The sequence below is a fragment of the Miscanthus floridulus genome, chromosome 9 (assembly GCF_019320115.1).
Source record: "Miscanthus floridulus cultivar M001 chromosome 9, ASM1932011v1, whole genome shotgun sequence".
Taxonomy (NCBI): domain Eukaryota; kingdom Viridiplantae; phylum Streptophyta; class Magnoliopsida; order Poales; family Poaceae; genus Miscanthus; species Miscanthus floridulus.
Window position 1 is genome coordinate 52,200,664 of NC_089588.1, and position 9,748 is coordinate 52,210,411.

The following is a 9,748-nucleotide window of genomic DNA, read 5'->3' on the forward strand; positions in this document are numbered from 1 at the left end:
GCCGCCCTTTGCCCAACGCCGCCTCCATCAGGATCCCACGTCGCTGGCCGAGCCCACCCCAGGAGGTCAACGCCAGCTGGCTGTAGCTCCAGGCCGCCAGGCTTCACGGGCACAACCGCTGGGGACGCCCCCAGTAGCCCGACGCCGCCGGCATTAGCCCGACCCCGCCGGTAGTAGCCCGACGCCACCGAAAGGAGGCTGCCGCCGGAGGTAGGACCCCGACACCAACGGCATTAGCCCGACCCCGCCTCTAGGATCTCGACGCCTAGCTGCAGCTCTAGGCCACCGGGCTTCACGGGCTAAAACGCTAGGAACGCCCCGAGGAGCTCCAGCCTGGGATCACTGCCACCCGCAGGTGAGGTCGACCAGAGACTGCCCCATCCCCTTCGATTAGGAAGGAAAGGTACATATGAGATGAACTTATGTTTTGGTTTTATATTTTGAATTGAAACCATAGGTTATAACTGAAACCAGAGATTTGAAGTGATAGAAATAGGCAAATAGCAGTCTGGGCAATGATCACTTGTTGATTCCTTGCTTGTCTTATTTCAATGTGTCGCAGATGGGTAGAACTTGGATGAATTGTAGGTTGTTTAGCAAGGAGCATCTGGATGGGGTCACTGAGTTCATGGACTTTGTTTCAGAAAATTTGAGTGGCAATCAGGAGATATTATGCCCATGTCGTAAGTGTTTGAATCGGTTAAATCGACATAAAGGAGATGTGGAGGATCACTTACTTATTTATGGGATGTCTAGCACATACACTAGGTGGATACATCATGGAGAACCATTGTGCATGATAACTGGAAATGTTGAGCATTTGAATGAAGATTTTGGCTGCAATGTTGAGCATTTGAATGAAGATGTCCCAGAAGATGAGCCTCAAGATGACCCAGAAGATGATCAAATATACCGTATGGTACAGGATCTGTACCCGGATCAAAATCATGGACCAAGAATGAAGTCAAAGTTTGCCACCATATTAGAAGAGATGAAACAGGTGCTACACCCCGGTGGTCCCTATACTAGGTTTTCTTTTGTGGTGAAGTTGCTCCACATCAAGTCATTTTACAGAATCAGCAATGTTGGATTCAGTGCTTTTTTAGACTTGTTAAGTTCGGCATTTCCAGATTGTTCTATCCCTGCATCCTATGCTGAAGCGAAGAATGTTATTCGTGCATTAGGACTTGGATATGAGTCAATACATGTGTGTCCAAATAACTGTGTTCTTTTCCAAAAGGAGTTGGCTAAAAAGGATGAATGCCCAATATGTGGTGCTTCAAGATGGAAGGATGCAGATGGCCGAAGGCAGATTCCAGAAAAGGTTCTAAGGCATTTTCCTTTGATTCCAAGGTTGAAGAGGATGTTTGGATCCAAAGAACTTTCAGCTCAGGCACAATGGCACAAGTTGAAGAGGAAAGCAGTGGACAATGAGCTTAGCCATCCTGCTGATGGTGAGGCATGGAAGGATTTTGATAGGAAGTATGAATGGTTTGCAAATGATGCACGGAATGTCCGACTTGGCCTCGCTACCGATGGGTTTAATCCATTCGGGAAGATGAGCTCCTCATATAGCATGTGGCTAGTATTTCTTATCCCTTACAACTTTCCTCCATGGCAATGTATGGAGCAATCCAACTTCATGATGTGCCTACTTATTCCTGGTCCGGCATGCCCAGGAAAGGATATGGATCTCTTCCTGCAGCCACTAGTTGAAGAATTGTTAAATCTCTGGAGTGGTGTCCCTACTTTGGATGCATTGACCAGAAAAGAATTTGATCTTCACGCTGTAGTCATCTGGTGCATTCATGATTATCCGGCATTGAGCACACTTTCAGGTAGAATAACTAGAGGTTACTATGCTTGTGTTCGCTGTGATAAAAATCCTTGCTCCAAAAGACTTAGGAACAAGATTTGCTACATTGGCCATCGCCGTTTTCTTCCAACGGACCATATTTGGAGGAGAAAGAAAGATTTTGATGGTCAGACTGAAGAACGTGCACAGCCTGAAGAATTTACTCAGGGTGAGTTGATGCAGCAATTGGCAAGGGTGGAACATGTAAAACATGGAGACCATCCTAATAACAAAAAGAGAAAGAGGGTAGAAGAAGGTCAATGCTGGAAGCGCAGGTCGACTCTATGGGATTTACCATATTGGTCTACTTTGAAGCTACGTCACAATCTTGATGTTATGCACATCGAGAAAAATATATGTGAGGCCCTTCTCGGTACATTTCTTGACATCGCAGGCAAGTCAAAGGACTCTATTACTGCGAGGCTCGATTTAGAAGATATGGGCATAAGGAAAAATTTACAATTGAAGGATGATGGTAATTCATACACTGTTCCACACGCTCCATATAAGATGAGTAAAGCCCAGATAAGTGTTTTCTGTGCTTTCATAAAGAATGTCAAATTCCCAGATGGATATGCCTCCAACTTAGCAAGGTGTGTTAGTGTTGATGAATGCAAATTACAAGCATTGAAAACTCACGATTGTCATATCCTTCTACAAAGGATATTACCAGCCGGTCTCCGAGGAATCATGCATAAGGAAATATATGAAGCAATTGCTGAATTAGGTAACTATTTCCAGCAAATTTGTGCTAAGAAATTGAAGTTAGATGTCTTGAATAGGATGAGAGGTGAAATCCCAATAATATTGTGCAAGCTTGAGAAAATTTTCCCGCCTGCCTTTTTTGATGTGATGGTGCACTTGTCCATTCATTTAATCGATGATGCTCTCTTAAGAGGTCCAGTTCAATACGGATGGATGTACCCTGTAGAACGTAGGTTGTTGACCTTGAAACATTTTGTGAGGAACATGGCAAGGCCTGAGGGCTCCATTGCAGAGGCATATGTCGCAAATGAGTGCTTGAATGCTTGCTCAAGGTATTTTGATGATGTTGACACTAGGCACAATCGTGAGGGCAGGAACAGAGAGCGTGTTCCTATGAGTACATGTGGTTTATCTATTTTCCAGCATGGAGCAAATCTGTTGGGGGCACCGAGGCTTACATATGATGAGAAGGATTATGACAGGATGGTTTGGTATGTCCTCAACAATACTACAGAGGTCGAGCCATTTATAGAGTATGTCCTTCAATGCAAGCAGCATAATGTTATAATTTGTCTATCATATAAAATTTTAGCTCTCACATCGGAATTGCGCACCTATTTGCAGGATTTACAGGAATGAGTTAGAGACTGCTGGCAATCGTGATGTTGGGGGGAACCTTGCTAAGGAATTTCCAGGATGGTTTAGGAAACATGTGAGTAATTATTTTCAGTTTTGGCTGTGAGATAATATGTCATTATTTAAGTATTTTTAGTTTAGGAAACCTTGCTAATATATATATTTTTACTGCAGCTTGCTACCCGAAGGTTTGTGAATGGAGAACAAATCAATGAAGAACTATATGCATTGGCAAGTCAACCAGATCTTAGACTTCGTATATTTTCAGGATGTATTGTTGATGGTGTCCGATATCACACCGTGGACCGTGAGAGCAGTAGAAGAACATAGAATAGTGGAGTCATGGTTGAGGGGTCACATAATGGAGAAGATATAGACTTTTATGGTCAGCTGAAAGAAGTAATAGAGTTGCAGTACAACTCTGACACCAACAGTCAAAGGACAGTGGTGTTATTCAAGTGTGATTGGTTTGATACATGTAGCAAGAAGTCTAGGATGAAGAATGATGGATATTTCAAAAGCATCAGCCATGGCAGTTGTTGGTACAAGGATGATGCTCTCATCCTTGCCACACAGGCAACAAAGGTTTTCTACTTGGATGATAACAAGCATGGTGAACCCTGGAAAGTTGTTCAAAATTTTTCGCATCGGCACTTGTGGAATGTGAATGAAGTGGAAAATGATGACAAGCAAGAGGGAGGGATTGATCTGACATACCAAGATGATGAGCAGGAAATATCTCAACTTCAAGCTCATGAAGGATCTTCGGTCGATGAACAACCAGTCAACGAAGAAGACGGTATCAGTGTAGAGGCATCCCTAGTTGATCAGATTCGTAGGCAACGGGAATTGGAAGTTGAAGACGACCATGAAATGTACAATGATGTTGATGATACCTTAGGGCAGTATGATAGTGAAAATGAAGGTACAATTATGATCCCTGATGATGATGGTGAGTATAGTGATGTCGAGTAATTGAGATCTGTGAATCTCAGCTGTACGACATGATGATTTTTGGAAATTTTCATCCCAGAGACCTGCTACCAATATTGGCATGCGAACTGGTTGTCGATGTTCTAATGTTTCCCTCTGCAGTTCTGTGGTAGCCTCAGTTGAGGATACCAAAACTTTTTTTGCTAATTGATTTTCTCCTGTCACTCAGTTTGGCAGCTTCTCGACGAACTGCAGCACATCGTAGTAGAGGTCCTTGAGGTCCCTGGTCTTGTGCGGATATCCCTTCTTGTGCGGATAAGTACACATTGAGTAAAACCTAAGTCTCAAGTTCCTTCTCATCCTAGTGGTTACACATGATCGGCTCAAGTGGTTGGTCCTGGGTTCGACCCTGCCCAGGAGCAATTTTTTTCCTTTTTTTTGTTTCTCAACTACCAAATTCAAATTTAACCAGAAAATTTATAAAAACATTTGATATTTCAAAAGCTTTAATCAAAATCTATCTAGGATTAATGTATATTATTCTAAAATCCAAATGTATGAATAATATCATGAATACTATCGTGTGGTGCATGTGAACGAGCAAGATTCAAACTCAAACAAGTTAGTAGTCACATATGGATCCACCTTGTTCTTTGACCCCTTATAACGTTTTGGATTCATCTAAAGAACTCTTTGCATATAAGGCAACAACGTGATGGAAAAAGCGACCCATGGTGATGAGTTGGGCCATTAGCGATTATTCAACAAGCGACCCATGGTGATGAGTTGGGCCATTAGCGATTATTCAACAAGCGACACATGGTGATGAGTTGGGCCATTAGCGATTATTCAACAAGGGACCCGTGGTATATATAGTACAATAAACATGAATGTGTATGTGGCATTCACCTATGTGGTGCAGTCCATTATCACCTCTACTACCATGGAGTATATAACAACACACTATATTATACATAGGGATTAAGCACCAAGTTTTGTCACTGTCCCAATATATTATGCCTATTAAGCACCCACTAATGTCAACAAAGTAATATAATGCAATGTGAAAACAAAAATTATGGCATTCATTATTCATGATTAAATACTTATTGTAGAAATTTATTCTCCGTCTCAACAAGTACCGAATTTGTCTTCAATTTCAGACCACTTTATTTCCATCTTACAAAATTTTAAGCACCCGCAAATGTATGAATATTATCTCTAATAAATTATATATGTCCAACCAATAGTAGAAATGAAAAATTAAAAGGGTTTCCCGCTAACCTGTGCGAGCCAAACCAGCCCAGCGCGCCACTGCTTTTAATGGATAAAGTCATTCCTGCCCCTACCAGCTATGCCGCCGCCTTAGACAAGGTGAGGGCATTTTTGCACAAAGCCAACCAGTACACCGCATATATATATATATATATATATATATATATATATATATATATATATATATATATATATATATATATATATATATATATATATATATATATATATATATATATATATATATATATATACAAAGGTAACCCTAGAATCACTTCCCTTTCCCAAATTTTAGCTCACTCTCGACCGGCGGCCGCCACTCCCTCCTTCCTGTTGCCGCTCCGACGAGAAGGAAGATGCCTCCGGGGAAGAAGATGGCCGCTCCGACGAGAAGGAAGATGCCTTCGGGGAAGAAGACGGCTAGAACAACAATGGAGGTCCCAGGTACTTCTCGGATCTTCGTCCTTAGGGTTATGGTGGTATGGTTCTGGATAGGATCTTGAGCCGCGGATCTAGCTTGCGGTGAGGGAGGGGGGACTGTGGGAGGATCGTGTGCTCCCCGTGTCCACCGGTTTCATTTTGGATTCGTGCGGTGAAGCGCAAACGGTCTCACCCAAAGTATGCAATTTTCATATTTGAGGATGATTCTAGGATTAGTTCAAATCTCTGGTATTAGTTTTTTTTGATTTGACGTAGTTTTTTTTGGCAATTAGCCCGACCCCGCCTCCAGGATTAGTTTAGCAATTAGCCCAGCCCGGCAGTCTCTGGTCGAATTGATGTAGTTTTTTTTGAATTAGCCCAACCCCGCCTCCAGGAGCTCGACGCCTGGCTGCAGCTCTAGGCCGCCGGGCTTCACGGGCTGAAACGCTAGGAACGCCTCCAGGAGCTCCAGCCTGGGATCACTGCCACCCGCGGGTGAGGTCGACCAGAGACTGCCCCAATCCCTTCGATTAGGAAGGAAAGGTACATATGAGATGAACTTATGTTTTGGTTTTATATTTCGAATTGAAACCATAGGTTATAACTGAAACTAGAGATTTGAAGTGATAGAAATAGGCAAATAGCAGTCTATAAGAAATAGGCAAATTATAATTCTCTGTTTCACCACTCTTGTCAGGTGATCTATTTTACTAATTCTAAGTACTTGCCTGACTGCCTTAAATTTCCTCTATTTTACTCTGTGTTTGATCTGAAAGCTCACAGCAGCCACTGATTGCATTTATCTGCCACTAGTACTTGCACTTTTGCTTATTTCATTCATTTATATTTATCTACCACTGATTGCAATGTATTTGCAGAACCCCCGTTAACTGAGATTGAGAAGCAGAGGGCTCAGAATATCATGAGGTTGAATGAGAGGATGCAACAGTTGGGTGTCAAAAGACTAGCAGAAATCATGCGCCAGTCGTCACGTCCAATGAAGAAAGCAAGTAGAAACAAGAAGTATCATGGCCAGCATAGTGACAGGACTGAACTTGAGGTACCAACTCTTCTACTCATGGAAATCTCAGTATTTGTATGTACCTTTGAAGTGGAAATCTCTCAGTATCTTATGGTGTCATGTCTCTGTTTGCTTTGTAAGGCTGTGACACCGCCTGTTGCTGCAAGAGGAGCATCATCCAAGAGGGTGCTGGCACCTGACAATTTGGAACAAACAAGGTGCACTAGGCAGAGTGTCGCGAGAGAAAAAGAAGCAGCTTCCCTAAGCCTAGCTGAAGCATCAGAGGTGCCACCACCAGTACCAGATTCTACTTCAATCCAGAATGAGGAAGGGATGGATATTGCTGAAGAAGGCAAGTGCCTTCAACTATTTATTTCAATGTCAATTTATGTGATCTGATTCATTCATAATGGTCGCATGAATCTTATTATTGACAATAAGGTTTTTGAAATGTATTATTTAGGCACCCTAACTGCAAGTACACAAGTGGAGCAACGGGGAGTGAGTATGGGCATAGAACTAGATACCATAACCAGAGGTTTAGGGACTAGGATACCGGTTATTATAAAGGAAGGGAAAAGAAGGCCAGAGGCACCTATGCAAGCTGCAAAGCTGGCTTCTGAGGGTGGGATCATACTCAGGCAGCATATACCCATATATACAAGTTGGAAAGAATACAAGAAGGATGAACACCAATTGGACAACTTCGTTGGCAAACTAGCTGTAAGACGTTGTTTGACTAGTTCAATCTATCTTAATTCTGTCTTTTGGATTTTTAAATACTAATGTTATGCTATTCAATGTATAGATAAAATTCAGCATGAATGGTGAAAAGGAGAATGTAACTTCTGCGTGTGCTGACATGCTAAAGGGTGGAACACGCCAAATGAGGTATAGGCTCAAGAAGCAATACTTCGATGGGGTACCGGCCAATCAAGTTAGGACTACATCACCATGTTCATCTATGACTGATGAACAATGGACCAAATTGGTAGACATGTGGTCAGACCCAAAACACAAGGTATGGTTTATGCCAATATTAATTTCTGCGTGTGCTGACATGCCAAAGGGTGGAACATGCCAATATTAATCAAGTTAGGACTACATCACCATGTTCATCTATGACTGTATGCAATTTTCATATTTGAGGATGATTCTAGGATTAGTTTTTTTTGTGCTATGGATCTGAGGATGATTTGGATATGAGCAGCTACTGCTGCTGTTTATTTCTGGGGATTCAGTGCTATAGGTCACAACACAGTTTGTTGTCTACCTATGCTGTTACTGTTCCATTATTTGTTCTATTACTTATGCTACACAATTGTGTCATGTCTAGGAAAAATGTGCAAAGAGCAAACTGAACCGTGAAAAAAGTTAAGCTTCAGCAGTGTACTGGATCTCAGTCATACATTGCAGCAGCCTACGTCGCGGTAAGAAAATAAACCTATCATGTCATGTGGTTGTATGACAGCATGTGTTGGAATATGTTTTTCTCTTACGTGTGTATTTTAACATGTGCATTGCTAATGTCATTCTATGTTTGTGAATATTTCAGAAGCAAGAAAAATACAAAGATACAGAGCCCACTACAATTGATCTATTCAAGTTGACGCATTGCAGCAAAACTAAGGGTTTAAGTGATGATGCCAAGAAAGCTGCAGTAAGTACCTCTCCTTTTTTCTGTAGTACACTGCATAATTAACCATATAAATAAATTCAAACTTGACAAATCATTGTCTTGCTAGGATGATATGGAAGCCATTTTGACAAGAACAGTACAAGAAAGGGCGCAGAATAAGACTTGCACAGATATTGTTGCCCAAGTATTGTCAAAGTCAAGCACATTCCTTCGTAATGTGGGACTTCAGCAGTCTGTTGCCGCTCCAAAATCTGTTACACCACAGATGCAAGGGCTACAAGCTCAATTGGAGGCTGAGAAGGAAGAATCTGCCGGACTTCGGCAAAAGCTCCAGAGGTTGGAAGCCCAGGCAGAAGAATCAGAGGCAAAAGCTCAGAAACAAGCTGAGGAGATTGACAACCTGAAGAAGGCAACAACAGATACTCAGAACCTTGTTCGGCAGATGATAGCATTTGGACAAAGTCAGGTCACTCATTAGACCGCTCCTCCTTGACTTGGCTGTGCTCAGGTACACATCTTCATATTCGGTCACTTCTGTTAATCTCTAAATTGAAAGTTGGTGACCTGGTATAGTACAGTTGCAATCTGGATGGTGGCTGAGGCTCCAAGTTTTTTGCAGGTTCGACTCATTTTGGTGATCTGTGACTGGAGTTTGGTGTGACTAGAACTATGACCGGAGTTTGGCATGGCTGCTGCTTTTGTTGTGACTGGAACTGTGATTGGAGGGTGGCTGCTGTTGGTGGTGATCTGGTGGTGACTGCAACTTTTGCTATGCTGTTGTTGCCGTGACTGAAACAATTTGTAGTCACCTGTCTGTTTTATTTTTGCCCTGCTGCTGCTGTAGCTAGGCTGCTGTGTTGATAGCCAGCAGCTGTTGCCTTGACAAGCAGCCGAACATAGCTATGTGGCTGCTATTTTTATTTCGATGGATGTATGTTTGGTACTGTGATCTGATGATCTATTAGTGAACTTTGGTGGACCTGTAGAACTTTGGTGACCTGTAGAACTGTCGGCTGTTGATGATCTTGTATTTTGATGATGTGATTCATTTGTATCGCTGTTGAATGGTTAAAACTGTTGTATGAACCATTAAATTATGGAGAAAATGATCTATTTGGATGTCTAATTATTATTGTTATTAAATTATATATGGTTTATTATTTATGATGATTCTTTATATGGGCTTGGGTCGTAAAATTAGATGCAAACCGGGCTGCAATATTACTAAGCCAGTACGGTAAAAAAATAAAAAGGCTGTCAACAA

At 41.9% G+C, this 9,748-nt stretch overlaps 2 pseudogenes; both read left to right on the forward strand.

Annotated features, from left to right (window-relative positions):
* The first annotated feature begins 562 nt into the window (after positions 1 to 562).
* Positions 563 to 4,171, forward strand: LOC136481915 (uncharacterized; annotated as a pseudogene).
* A 1,664-nt stretch (positions 4,172 to 5,835) lies between these two features.
* On the forward strand, positions 5,836 to 8,962 carry LOC136479894 (uncharacterized; annotated as a pseudogene).
* The last annotated feature ends 786 nt before the right edge of the window (positions 8,963 to 9,748 follow it).